We start from the raw sequence: 13,462 nt of genomic DNA, 5'->3' as shown, positions 1-13,462 counted from the left end.
AGGAAAAATTCACCTGCAGCACAAGGAAAAGCCATTTGAATGCCAGTTCTAACGTTCATGAGCTGCTTCTGTTACAAATGAATGCAATTTCATCTCCTATCTACACTTTGCCATCATCATTTGCCAAAAATGACCTCTGTGTTTTAGGAGTGGTCAAAGCTCTTGACTGTTTGAGGAAACATTTGAATGTAACAGGTATTAAAGAAAGATAAACTTTCTAGACAGGCAAAGCTTTCAAAATTGGAATCCAGATCTAAACTTCAGGGGTAGCTAGATCAAGGTTATTGAGTTGACCCAAATTATTCAAGGACCAGCTGCAAAACTGAGATCTAAGTAGTTTAGTAAGATTTAGGATCAGGGGATGTTTTATTGTAGGGTTATGGATCAGGTGTGTCTCTAGTTGGGAAGTATTTACAGTCCATGATTTGTACCTTGAAGACATTGTGCAATATCCATCCTTTTTAGAGCAGCCCATTATGAATGTCAGGCTTTCCATTTCCTCCACTCTCCACCCAAAATCTAGATTGTTGCAGCACTGTGACCCTTGGTTATCACTTCTGGAGGTGTCACCTGGGAAATTCTTGGTCTTCTCTTGTGCTGACTGCCCAGATGTATCCCATGGATGTATTGTATTGAGGAAAACAGCACTTTCCAAAGCCATCAAATTCATCTCATCTAACTTCAGATGTTGACAGTGTAGATATTTATATTTCAACTTGCTTTATGGCCATAAGAGAGGGAACAGACACTTTTGATCCATTTTACAGTTCTGCATTATGAGAAATGAATAACACTTTTTATAATGCAGATTTCTGTCTATTGGTGATCAAGGAAGTTCAGCTCAATTAGTTCAAACACAGACATGGGCAATGAAGACTCATCCAGAGCTGGTGAGATGAAGGCCACTTAAAATTACCAAATATCAAGTGAAAGAGCAAAGATAAAAACCATAGAAACTTGCCTCCCAAGCTTCTACTTTAGAGATAAATCCCAGGAGTAATTCAGCTTAAATTTTATGTTTATGAGGCTTTTATGCAGAACAGATTGTTTAAAAATTGCCCCTGGAATTCCCCTAACAGAGAATGAGCCAAGAAATCAGAAGAGAATGTTGAAGGTGGGCTCACATAAATGAACTAGAGTTTGATGAGATGTCAGACCATCTCCTCTCAAACCTATGCACGTGCAGGAGCACTGGTATGACAGACACCAAAATATAGAGATTACACACTGGGATTAGAAGCCTTTTATTTCTATGCCAATGCAGGAGTGGAGCAGAAAACAAACCAGATCTTCCTTGGTTGTAATTTTTTTTTACTTTTTGCCAACTATTTTCCACATCCATCAAGAAAGGCCAGTGCAGCTGTTACTTCTGCAGATACCTCAGTCTCTGCAGAACAAAACCCACTTTCACTTCAAGCCAAAAATAGGTGATTTTCTTCTATAGTGCAGTTCATACTGGAATAATTTGGGGGTGGATAGTCCACATTTCTTAATTCTTTCTTCCTTCTTTTGCTGTTTTTCTTTCAGTCCTATAAAATAAATTGTATGTTTTTCCACAGCACCTTTTCAGCTCAACTGGAGCTGCATAAGCAACTGTGAAGAAAGGACATGACTCATGTAAAGCAATTTGACACTCTGATACATGCTGCTTATTGGATCTTTATTGTACTTTTTTTCCCCCAGTTATCATAACTCCCCTGCAATATTGCACATAATCCTTTAAAGTCTGATTTTATATATGGTCTAGATAGTCTGTCAAGAACTCTGTGTCCTGCTTGGTTTGGTTTTATTCCCCTAAAGTATATTGGTTTGAATTCATTGTTGAGATAAGTCTGTTGAAGTCAGCAGATCTATTGCCATGATATATCTGACTTTGCATGCTTTCTGTCTGGTAAGAAGTGAAATCATGACAAATGAGTCCCTTACACTGTTGATATGCTTGTTGAACTATATAGCTGTCTATATGCTACAGCCATTGTTGCATGCTGCATTCAGGAGGCTGCAGTGAAAGTGTATTTCTTTACACTTTCCTCTGTGGGCTACTTTAAGCTTAATCTATTCCTCTGTCTTTTTTATTACAGTTAAGTCTTCAACTATATAGTCCAGTACTTGATGTAGGTTTAGATTAGATATTTGGAAGAAATGCTTTACTGTGAGCATGGAGAGGTCCTGGCACAGGTTGCCCAGAGAAGCTGTGGCTGCCCCATCCCTGGAAGTGTTCAAGGCCGGGTTGGATGGGACTTTGAGCAGCCTGGGCTAGTGGAGGGTGTAAATGCCCATGGCAGGGAATTGGAATGAGGCGATCCTTAAGACTCCTTCCCACCCAAACCATTCTATAATTCTGTGTTTCATAAGTTTATTGCCTAACAAAGCATCATAGTTTTTCTGGCCAAGATAGATATAGATTCGTGGCACCTTGCTTGCATAATTTGAAGAGATTATCTTCAGGGTTATCATTCTCAATTTTTGCTTCAAACAATTACTCTGTAGAATTTAACCTGCCACATGGCAAAATCTATTCAAGTTTCTTGAACTACTCTAGTTCTGAAATTTTCTCCAATGGAGAGGAAAAGAACCAGGGGAGGAATGAAGAAATATATAGTTCCATAGTTGTGTAATCAGTGTTCTTTTTTTTCCCAAAGGCTTTCACTGCTCTGCTCTTAATTAAGTCACACTGAGTAGCGACTCCAGGATAATTAAGATTTATTTCCATGGAGTTATTCCATATTTCACTATGACAAGAGCTTGGCTTATTGTCTTTATGCAAGTACCATGCTAAGTCTCTGATTAATTTTTCAGTAATTATAAACTTTAATAAGTTATTTTTCATTGCAACACTAGGTTTGTGAGTACCTCAAGCTCTCGTTTGATGTCCTAGGAAATACTGTAAGGAAGCAAAGTTAGGCAGTCAGTGAGCAAGAAACATGTGGTAGTGTTGAGGAAAAGGGATTCTTCACAAAGAGGCAGTGTATACTCCAACAAGGCTTTAAATAAAAAATGATGCTCTGGATATCTCAGAAGATTAATGTGGAGTGGAAACCAAGTGAAACATTGTTGGGAGGGTAGTGTAATCAAATTATAGACAGCCAAAACTTTGATTCTTCCTCAATAACTTCTTCCACAGGAAAGACTGCATCTGAACAGGGAAGGAAAATTAACATAGAAAGAAGCCCATCCATCACCTGTGATTCTTTTCTTCAGAGTATTGCATAAACAATGTCACAGACCAAAAAATGCAGGTTGTCCCATCTCAGCATGGGCCTCTCCATGTACTGTTTTCCATGTACAGCAATGAAGGGATTCCATCTTGGGCTTCACATATCCTTGGGAAGAAGATTCAGAGCTGCTTCCTTACCTGACAGAACTGTGGGTAAATAGGAATTCAAAGATCAACACCACGCTTGCAAGTACACATATTGAATTACCCCCTTGTTTTCTCTCTGCCTTCTTAGGAGCAGCAGCACCATTAATTCCTGGTGCTGACCCCACTGAGTGCCAGCATTCGTAATTTCTCTGGGAGCAACCTGGAATTTGTGATCATGGCAACACATAGGCTGACACAAGTTCATAGATCTCTGACCAAGAAGACTTTAGAGGCTTTTTCAGAGTTGTTCTTTGAGAGATTCCCACTTCTCCTCACCTGCCCACCTCTGGAGAGGTTCAAATTCTGACACAGAAGTCAGGTAGAAGAAAGTTTTCTGGAAGCTTTTCTTTTTAATCCTCTTGATTTTTCCTAAACTTGATCTTTTTTATTCCCCCCCAATCATTTCCCTATTTGTTTCTACTTCCTTCATGCCTTAAAAGCAAATGATCTCATGTGAAATTTGGATGCTCATCTTACCCATAGTAATGCAAAACATCATTGCTTAACCACAAGTTTTAGATTTTCAAGCCAAACACAGGGATCTGGCTTTCTTGCCCAGAGAGGCAACCAAAACTCTGCTGTAAACAAGCAAATGAGAGGCAGTTCTGAGCTTCATCTTTTCTACTTCTCTTTGCTTCCTCTCTGACACACTCAGATGTCCACAACACTATTCTCATTTTCTTTCCTGCTACCTCATTAAAAAAAGAGTTTCTCTTTCCTGCTCTCTGAGGCTATCTTCCCTTTGCAGCTCCACTTATTTTGTATTTCATTCTTCTCTGTGTGCTCTCAACCTCTTCAAAATTTCCCTATTTATATTTGAAAATTATGAGAGCATAACTGCTGAAATAAATGAAAGCTGCTTGGATGCTTCTAAAGTGCAGCCCGTGGTACAGAACTAACTAATTTATAACGGTGCCCAAATAGCTAAATACTTTCTTCAGACAGAAAAGTGTGAGAAAGTTCAGATAATAATTAAGCCTAAATTTCCATTTTTTTATCTCATAAATTTCTACTTCTTATGACTTATTTTACCATAGGCATTTCTTTTTTTTTCAGCACACTTTTATCATAGAAATGTTTGGTTTTCCTCTGCTTTTCTGTCTCAGCAACAAAAGTAAGTGGGCATTTCTTCATACTATCAAAAATAAATTGTTGCCCCTGCTTGGAACATTTTGTGCCAATTTTCTGTCCAGAGCACATTTTCCAGCCTGAATTATAGAAACCCCTAAAAGTCAGTATTCTAGTGAAAATGCTGATACAGCCTTAACCAGAGAAAAACGATTTGTACCTACAGTGTCCTGCTTAACTTCAACCCCTCTGCATCAGCCTGCTGGATACTCCAGGCAGTATTCCTGACATGGGATAATGGTGCCCTCATTACTGGCAACGCCCCGATGTGGGCAGTATCAGCTGCATAGTTCTCCTGGGCACACGTCAGAGTCTACCCTGCTTATGTATTGAAATCAAAAATAGATTAGCACAGCTTTTGTTGGAGAAGGGATATCCCAAGCTAAGGCAGTGAGGCAGCCTCTACTCTAAAACTGCTTCTCAGTTTCCCATCTGCTTGTTGGATATTATAGAATTCCTCTGTAACGGACAGAAAACATCACTTTTCTTTCAATAAGCCATTTAAGGATAGGACATGAAATATTTTAGATTTAGTCACGGATAGAAATTTGACATGGGAATTTGAACAGAGATGTCAATTGAATAGAGCAAAAATCTCCTTGAATAGAGAAATCTTAGTCCACAACATCTTGCGATTCTGTCGTGACACTTCTCTGATCTTATTTTCTTTCATCAATGAGGACTGAAATTTTTTCACACTTATCACACTGAAGATAATCCCTGACCTACAAAAATGTATTGTCTGCCAGAAGCAGACATTCTCTTGGAGGAAATCCCATCCGTTTCAACTCCATGTCAAGGAAGCTTTTGCAGCATCTGGCACAGCAGTGGTGCCAGTATGTACCTACCCAGGCATAGGCCAAAATGCTAAATATGTAGGATCTGTGGGATATGTGATTTTGCCTCTACAGAAAAATAAGAAGTCACTGTAAAATTCAGTTCTGAATTCACCATGAGGTGGAAAATCAAAGAATGATGAAGGTAACAGTCTAATTGCAGTTATTGTACCTGTGTGAGGACTTCAGAGAGGGCTCATCTAGCTGTGAAAGCCTAAACAGTGAGAGTATCTTGCCCTGAACTTGTTCTATACTCACTACCTCTGAGAGCCCTGTGTATAAAAATGCACTGCTACTGGACAGCATCATGTAACCTGATCTATGTCCTGGGCAAGAAAAAGTCAGTTGAAGCACAGAACTTAGGGAGCATGTGCTTAAGACCAGGTTATTCCAGGTTTTTTAATGACATGAGTACTGGAATTTAATTTTCCAAACTATTAAATATCTTGAGAAGTCCCTGGCACAGCTTTGCTCCAGAAAACCAGCTCTCTCCCAAGCAATTCCTGGGCACAGTCTGGGTGCTGGCATGGCCCAGGGACCATTCCCACCAGGCAGCTTGTTTACAGCTATCCATTTTTTTAGACTACAGGAATGTTTTAGAGCATGGACACTGACAGAGCACATCAGCCTCCTTTGGGAGTGCAGAGCAATCCTGACATTGCCTGATCAACTCACAAAGTTATAACTTTAGGCAGCAATGTAGCCTATATTCATACTGGTATTTTACTTCTGAAGATCTTCATCTGGCAAAGCACTCAAGTAAATGATTCAGTTTAATCAAATTCTTCAGTCTCATGGACTGGGACATCTATAAATTTAAGCATGTGTTTAAATACTGAACTAAATAAGAATGCACTTATCTCTGTGCTTCAAGTTAAATAGGAGCTTTGCAGAAAAAGAGTCCTTAAAAGAAAAGCCTTTTCTCCCATAACATACTAAATCCTACAATTATAGTAGCAATTTCACAATATATAGAACAACTGTGCCAAGCACATACATTTTCAAGGGTTTCAATTTCCCTGATGTAAGACATCTCAGGGACATTTTAGTGATTTGTTACAGTCATACAAAACTCAGGCAAGAACAAAGCCTTGCTGAGCACAGTTCCTGGAAAAAAATAGCAAGATATTTGAATCAGAATGAGAATACAGTATTTCATAATATTAAAGCTCATCTCTAAAAGGAAAAATGAAACTTTTCATTCAATGTAATTCATTATTTCTTACAAGTGACACTCTGGAGAAGTGCTGGATATGTCTCTATTATGGACAAGAGAGGAATTGCTTGATGAAGTTAAATTCAGCTTTGCCAATTAAAAAAAAATTTAAAAACCCCAAAGTTGGCTTTGTGCCTAATGTAAAATTTGCTGTGGAATAATCTATTGCTTTTTAATTAAATTAAATATGCATGGTGGCATAAATGGGGCAGATGTGGAGAATCAAACTGTACCTGCCCTGGGGCTGCATCTGGTAAGGAACACCTATATACACCAGGAAAAGAAATCAAGTCCCCACTCCTGCAAAAACAGATGCAACTGCCAAGCCATACACATTGTGAATAATCCCATTGGCTTCAGTGGAGCCATCAGGATGCATATAAAGATACGCCCACAAGTCTTTGCCAGTCTGAGGACTGAGATAAGCTGATATTCTAAGCTGAAAAGGAAACAAAACTTCTTAAGCCAAACATTTCCTCAATGTCCTTAAAAAGGTTCAGTGTAACTGTTCTCCACTTCCTCCAACAACAATGTTTTTTAAAAACTGCCTAAAAACATAAACTTAATAGGTATATAGGCACTATAAACATTTAAGAGTCTAATACCAAACAGTGTCTTTTCATGAAAAAAAAATCTTCCCCTGGGATGTCTGTAGCCAATACTTTAAGGAACACATGATCAGAAGGAAAGGGACATGTGAAAATCAGATACTAAAGGTCTCCCCTCCTAGGCTATAGCTAAAGGGGAGAAACATGTATGGCAATTCATGGAGCTCAGATGGATATTTTAGGATGAGAGCCCTTCCCACATCTGGCAGCAGCAACCAGAGCTGGTGAATAGTCAGGGATAACCAGTTCATATACTTGAGAGCACATGTATAAAGTGGGCCAGACTAAACCCTCTGACACATCTCTGCTCATTGTGACTGCAGTGAAATTGTTGAGAAGCAATTTTGGGGTGATGGACAGTAACCAGCTTGACTGTTTGCTTTGTTTGCTGGGGCTTAAGGTGGGTCATTAGGGTTCCAGGAGGGCAGCTGAGTGACTGGAGCAGTGCAAACAGCAGCTGTGAGTGGCCAAGTCACTACAAAAAGGACTGACTTAAGCAAGTTCTATAGGGGCGATACAGGTAATTTTTTTCCGCAACTGTTATTTATTTCCAACTACACCTTATTTTAATGTAATGCTTGTTCATTTTTTAATTCTTTTTCTTTAAGCCAGTAATGGTCAGCTTTTCTACCTCCCTTTAAGTTGCAAAATTTGCTTACCTTTCTTTTTTTATATGAATTTAGATTAGATGTTTAATTACTGGGATTTCTCAGGTGTAGGCAACTTTACTATGCTACAAATAAACACCATAAGTCAGTATTGATTTTCCTCCCTTGTAAAGCTCCCTTGTTGCTGAAAGCTGTTAATATTTTTCAAGATTCTACCATGACCATATTTGTATAACAGCCTTTCACTGAGCTTGAAATTCTATACCAAATATTTACATCTTCTAGAGACTGAAATCTTCAATAAAATACGTTAGTCATAAATATTAGAATTTTCCCTTTCTTCATTAGAAAGATATTCAGTATTAATCCATGTCACAGGACCATTTTTTCAGGTGCCTGTTCCCTTACACCTACTTTTAGAGGAAATTAACAGGTTTCTTTAAAAGAAAATGTGAAATTAAGACCTTGGGCAGCAGCAGGATTTGGCACCTCCATCCTCACAGGAGGAGCAGGGTATTTCAGGACTTGGGAAGAGTGGGTCAATCAGGGAATTAGCTGGCATATGGCCCCTCACAGACTATCTGCAGATAGACAATTTACAGGTGCCCTGAAGCTATGCTAAATGCAACCAAATGCTTCAATTTTCCAGACAAAGCTGACTCCATAATCATCTTCCCAGAACATAAGCCAGTTCCCTTCTTTGCCAAACACTCATCTCAATGGATCCTTTCTCACCATGTTTTACCTTGTTTTCTTATTGAGGCTTCTCCCCTCTCCTCACAACCATGGTAGCTCTCCATCTCCTGTTCCCACAGTTGTAGAGTTGGGATTTCAAGCCCTTCCAATACAAAGGCGTAGGGCACAGTTTTCCCAAATTTTCTTGACTATCTCTGGGAAGGACAAGGGGACCTGTTCACATTGCACCCAGCACTGTCCCATGGCTGGGAGATCTGCCCTTGCCTCTGGGCAAACACTTCTCTTGCTCTTGATAGTGCAGGTACCAGCATGAGCATCTCTCAGACCTTTGAGGAAATCGTGTGCTTAGAAGGACACATTAAGTCACGCATTTCACATTTTCCCTATCCAGTGCAAATTGGGTTTTGCCTTGAAGTTTCTGTCTGTATCCTGAAGTCCTGGCCCATGGTAGCCTGTCTAGAGGGAATATACTGGACTAAGGCTCTGTCTTTATCCATACATCAGGTTTTCTTCCCAATGAAAACGGGCAGAAAAGAGAGATCATGAAGTTCCACCTGTATGTGAGGAAGAACTTATTTACTGTGAGGGTGACTGAGCACTGGAACAGATTTCCCAAAAGTTTGGGAATCTTTTTCTCTTGAGATATTCAAATGTTGTCCAGATATGATCCTGAGGAACATGCTGTAATGGACCCTAATTGAGGGAGGCCTGGACCAGATGTCCTCCAGTGGTCCCTTCCAACCTGAAGCATTCTGTGCAGGCTCCAAAGACACAACCTTGACAGTCATATTGGAGAGAACACCTGACCCAGGATGTAAGCCTTTCCATCTTTGTCAGGTTATTTTCCAATTACTTACAATTATTTTCCATTTCTAAATCAAATACCATTTCCTTAGGTGAATTTTCCATCTAGTGGCCCCAAAAGACATTGAAAGAAAGGATATTTCTAGAAAACAGCTTCTGCTAGTTTTGTTGGGAAAACTCTCCTTGGGGAAAGAGGCTGTTTGTTATCTCACATGGTGAAGTGGTACTTCTATTGTGTCTTTCAGCTGCTAAACATCTCCAGTGCTCAACAAGGGTAGTATCAAGGGCAAAACATGTTGGTAGAATAATACTGAGGATGTTTAGGGGAATTTCAAGGAGTCATGAAATTACTTCAGTTGAAATATTGTTTGTCATCAAAATTGCATGGTTGATGTTGCAAATCACCAGTCATATGACAGCAATTCAGCAAGTTTCTGTCTAGAAATTCGGAACTACCAGATACTGCAACTACACAACAGATGCTCAGTTGTAGTAATGCATCCGTGCTGCTACCATGTCAAATACCCTCCTGTTAACCCATTGAACAGGCTTTTATGGAAATCCAGCTAATTATAGCTTACCAGAGTGGTTCCTGGTGAGTGTGAGGAAAACATCTCTGCTGATGTAAGTCAGCCTGAATCATAAAGATGCACATGAAGCAGATTTCCTTACCTGCTTCTATGTCTGACTTAAGGCTTTTGTATCAGAACTGTTTAACCAACTAATTCACTAACATTGCCATAAGACTTTCTTTTTCTTCCATTTTCTCTTTTTGTTTCATTTGACTAATTTGGTATAAACAATATTTTCTGTTCTTCTTCAGACAGATTTATCTGAAGGGGGAAAAGAATTTTACTTGATTATATCATATCAACTTATACAGTCTTACCTGGGAGACAGAGTTCAGACCAGCCAAGGTGACTGAAATACAAAGCCATTGATGTCTCAGAGGCTCTGGCTTTGCATGAAAACAGAAGTCAATACTACATAATGGCTTTAAAAAAAAAGAAGGTAGTTTTGGTTTAGATATTAGGAAGAAATTCTTGACTGTGAGGGTGATAAGTCACTGGCACAGGTTGCCTGGAGAAGCTGTGGATGCACCATCCCTGGAAGTGTTCAAAGCCAGGTTGGACAGGGCTTTGAGCAGCCTGGTCTAGTGGAAGGTGTTCCCTGCCCATGGCAGGCAGGTTGGAATGAGATGGGGTTTAAGGTCACTCCCATCCAGATCAGTCTGTGATACTATGATTATATTTCTCCTGGTCTGGGCTTGGTGCTGCCATTTCTACTTGTGTTGATTCTGATGCTGAAGAATTCTGTACTAGTTTCATGAGGGAGGATGCAGATTTGACCCAAATTATGGAGGTAACCTAGAGAATGGTAGTGCTTTTTCACCATATTCTAAGGAATAGTTCAGAAACTTTATGGATTGCTATAATAAGAAAAGGTAGCCCAGAACTGTGGCATGAATTTCTGCTCATCGTTGCCAAGGACATAGAAAAGTTTGACAGTGTTTTCTGTGCATCTTGCAAATGAAACAATCAGAGCCTCATTTCCAGTCCTGTTTAACATCTTTATTGATGATTTAGATGAGGGGATTGAGTCCATCATCAGCAAGTTTGCTGATGACACCAAGCTGGGAGGGAGTGTCGATTTGCTGGAAGGCAGGAGGGCTCTGCAGAGGGATCTGGAGAGACTCGAGAGATGGGCTGATTGCAATGGGATGATGTTCAATAAGGCCAAGTGCAGGTCCTGCCCTTTGGCCACAACAACCCCCTGCAGCACTCCAGGCTGGGCACAGAGTGGCTGGAGAGCAGCCAGGCAGAAAGGGACCTTGGGGTACTAATTGACAGGAAGCTCAACATGAGCCAACAGTGTGCCCAGGTGGCCAAGAAGGCCAATGGGATCCTGGCCTGTATCAAAAATAGCGTGGCCAGCAGGCCCAGGGCAGTGATCCTTCCCCTGTACTCTGCATTGGTGAGGCCACACCTTGAGTGTTGTGTTCAGTTCTGGGCCCCTCAGTTCAGAAAGGATATTGAGGTGCTGGAGCGAGTCCAGAGAAGAGCAACAAGGCTGGTGAAGGGACTGGAGCACAAGTCCTATGGGGAGAGGCTGAGGGAGCTGGGGGTGTTTAGCCTGGAGAAGAGGAGGCTCAGAGGTGACCTCATCACTGTCTAGAACTACCTGAAGGGAAGTTCTGGCCAGGTGGGGGTTGGTCTCTTCTCCCAGGCACTCAGCAATAGGACAAGGGGGCACGATGGGCTTAAGCTCTGCCAGGGGAAATTTAAGTTGGATATCAGAAAAACATTCTTACAGAGAGAGTAATCAGGCATTGGAATGGGCTGCCCAGAGAGGGGGTGGATTCACCATCCCTAGAGATTTTTAAACACAGATTGGCCGTGGCACTGAGTGCCATGATCTGGTGAATGGACTGGAGTTGGACCAAGGGTTGAACTCGATGATCTTGGAGGTCTTTTCCAACCCAATCGATTCTATGATTCTATGATTCAACCAGCAAGGCCCTAAACCTGCTGAGCTTCTAGAAACAGGGTGGTCTATATCTGGCTATAAGAGGGCTATCCCAAAGGCTTGGGAGTGCCGGCAAGTTTGGTAGTAGCCATAACATGATGAGGGCTTCTGCAGATATAGTTGCTATTAAAATTAGAGAAAACTTCAATGCAAGTTTTGCAAACAAATTTCACTTCTATGAGCTCTCTGGCCATGGGAAATTTCTCTCCTTTCCAACCCAGGTTTGGTCTGGGAAATTTTAACAGTAAATGAAAATTAATCACAACAAATATGTCTTTCAAAGGCAGAAATAACCTGCTGGCTGCAGCAACTCTTGTTTGTAGCTGGTCACTATAAAGAAGCAGCAATTACTAAAGTCACAGTTGAAGATAATGGGGTTTTTCTATTTTAGCTTATATTGGTAGTTATACTGCCCTCCAGTGATAAACACAGTTGTTCCAATTGTATTCTACACTTTTGTAGCAGTTTATTTCTGGTTTTTGCTCAATTCACACTGAAAACTGCAGTTGTCATTCCAGCATTTTAGTCAGTTTTTGTCTCAAAATAATTTTATGTAGTTTTTTGAAAACTGAAAGTAAATGCAGATCAATTTAATGTGAGAAATTAAAAGCAGAGTGGATTTAAATATAAAAAAAGAAAACCATAAATACATAATTTTGAACCTACTAATGTTAAACTGTCAGTAGTTAAAAAGAGTTTCAATTATGTGATTTAGATGCAAATTGACATTTTAGTTTTAATTCTGCCAAAAAAGCTCCATGCTCATTTTTGTTATTATGCAAATAGCTCCCTTATACTATCAATATTAGACCCATATGGATTTTTGTGGTGTGTTGATTGATGGACCTTAGACCTGTTTTAAGTTGCTGGTTCTCTCCCATGCACCTTAGAAATGCCTGTATGGTGTGAAAGGTCGGTGGTACTGTCGTGGCAGCACACAGAGAAATGCAGTGTTTGTCAGCACTGGAGCTTGTGCTGTCACACAACATGTATGTGGTTGTTATAGTTTGAGCTGGCAAAATGCCAACTGCCTGGTACCCAGTCAAAAAGTCCACTCCCAGAGCAGGAGAGTGAGGGAAAACAGCAGAAACGAGGCTTTAAACACAGTGAGGTTTTTATATTTATACAGAGAAGAGGAGAGCTTAACACAGAATATGAAATAGCACATAGTGACAGGAAACAACAACAGGCTCACCGAGGTCGCCCCAGCTAACAGGTGAAACTCCAAACCAACCAAACCCCCTCCCCAGAGGAAACCTCCCAGCAAGAGGGAAAGAGGAATTAACAGGAATGTGCTCACGTCCCCAGCTAAGCAGACGTGCCGACCGGCAGCAGGGCCTGATATCAGCAGTCAGGGAGCGGGAACCATCCTGGTCAGAAACATGGACCGAAGAGCCCAGAGACTCCTCCCCCCTTGCTTGTTATACTCCCCGACACTTCCTGATGATGTCAGATGATATGAAATACCTCTATGGCTGCTTAAGTCAGATGATGCCTGTCCCCTCTAATCTGTGTCACAACCTTTGAGGCCTGCTAAAAACTGAGGCCTAAATGGGGACCTATGCTGACTAAAGCCAAAACTACTACAGTGGTACTCAGCTCAAAGGTTTGGCACAGTTTCTCACAGCAAATGGAGTGTTTCAGAAATACTATTGGTGCTGCTGCTATAAGAATCC

Source organism: Pithys albifrons, chromosome 2 (genome assembly GCF_047495875.1).
Source record: "Pithys albifrons albifrons isolate INPA30051 chromosome 2, PitAlb_v1, whole genome shotgun sequence".
In the NCBI taxonomy this organism is placed as follows: Eukaryota; Metazoa; Chordata; class Aves; order Passeriformes; family Thamnophilidae; genus Pithys; species Pithys albifrons.
Note: the sequence above shows the minus strand (reverse complement) of the source record.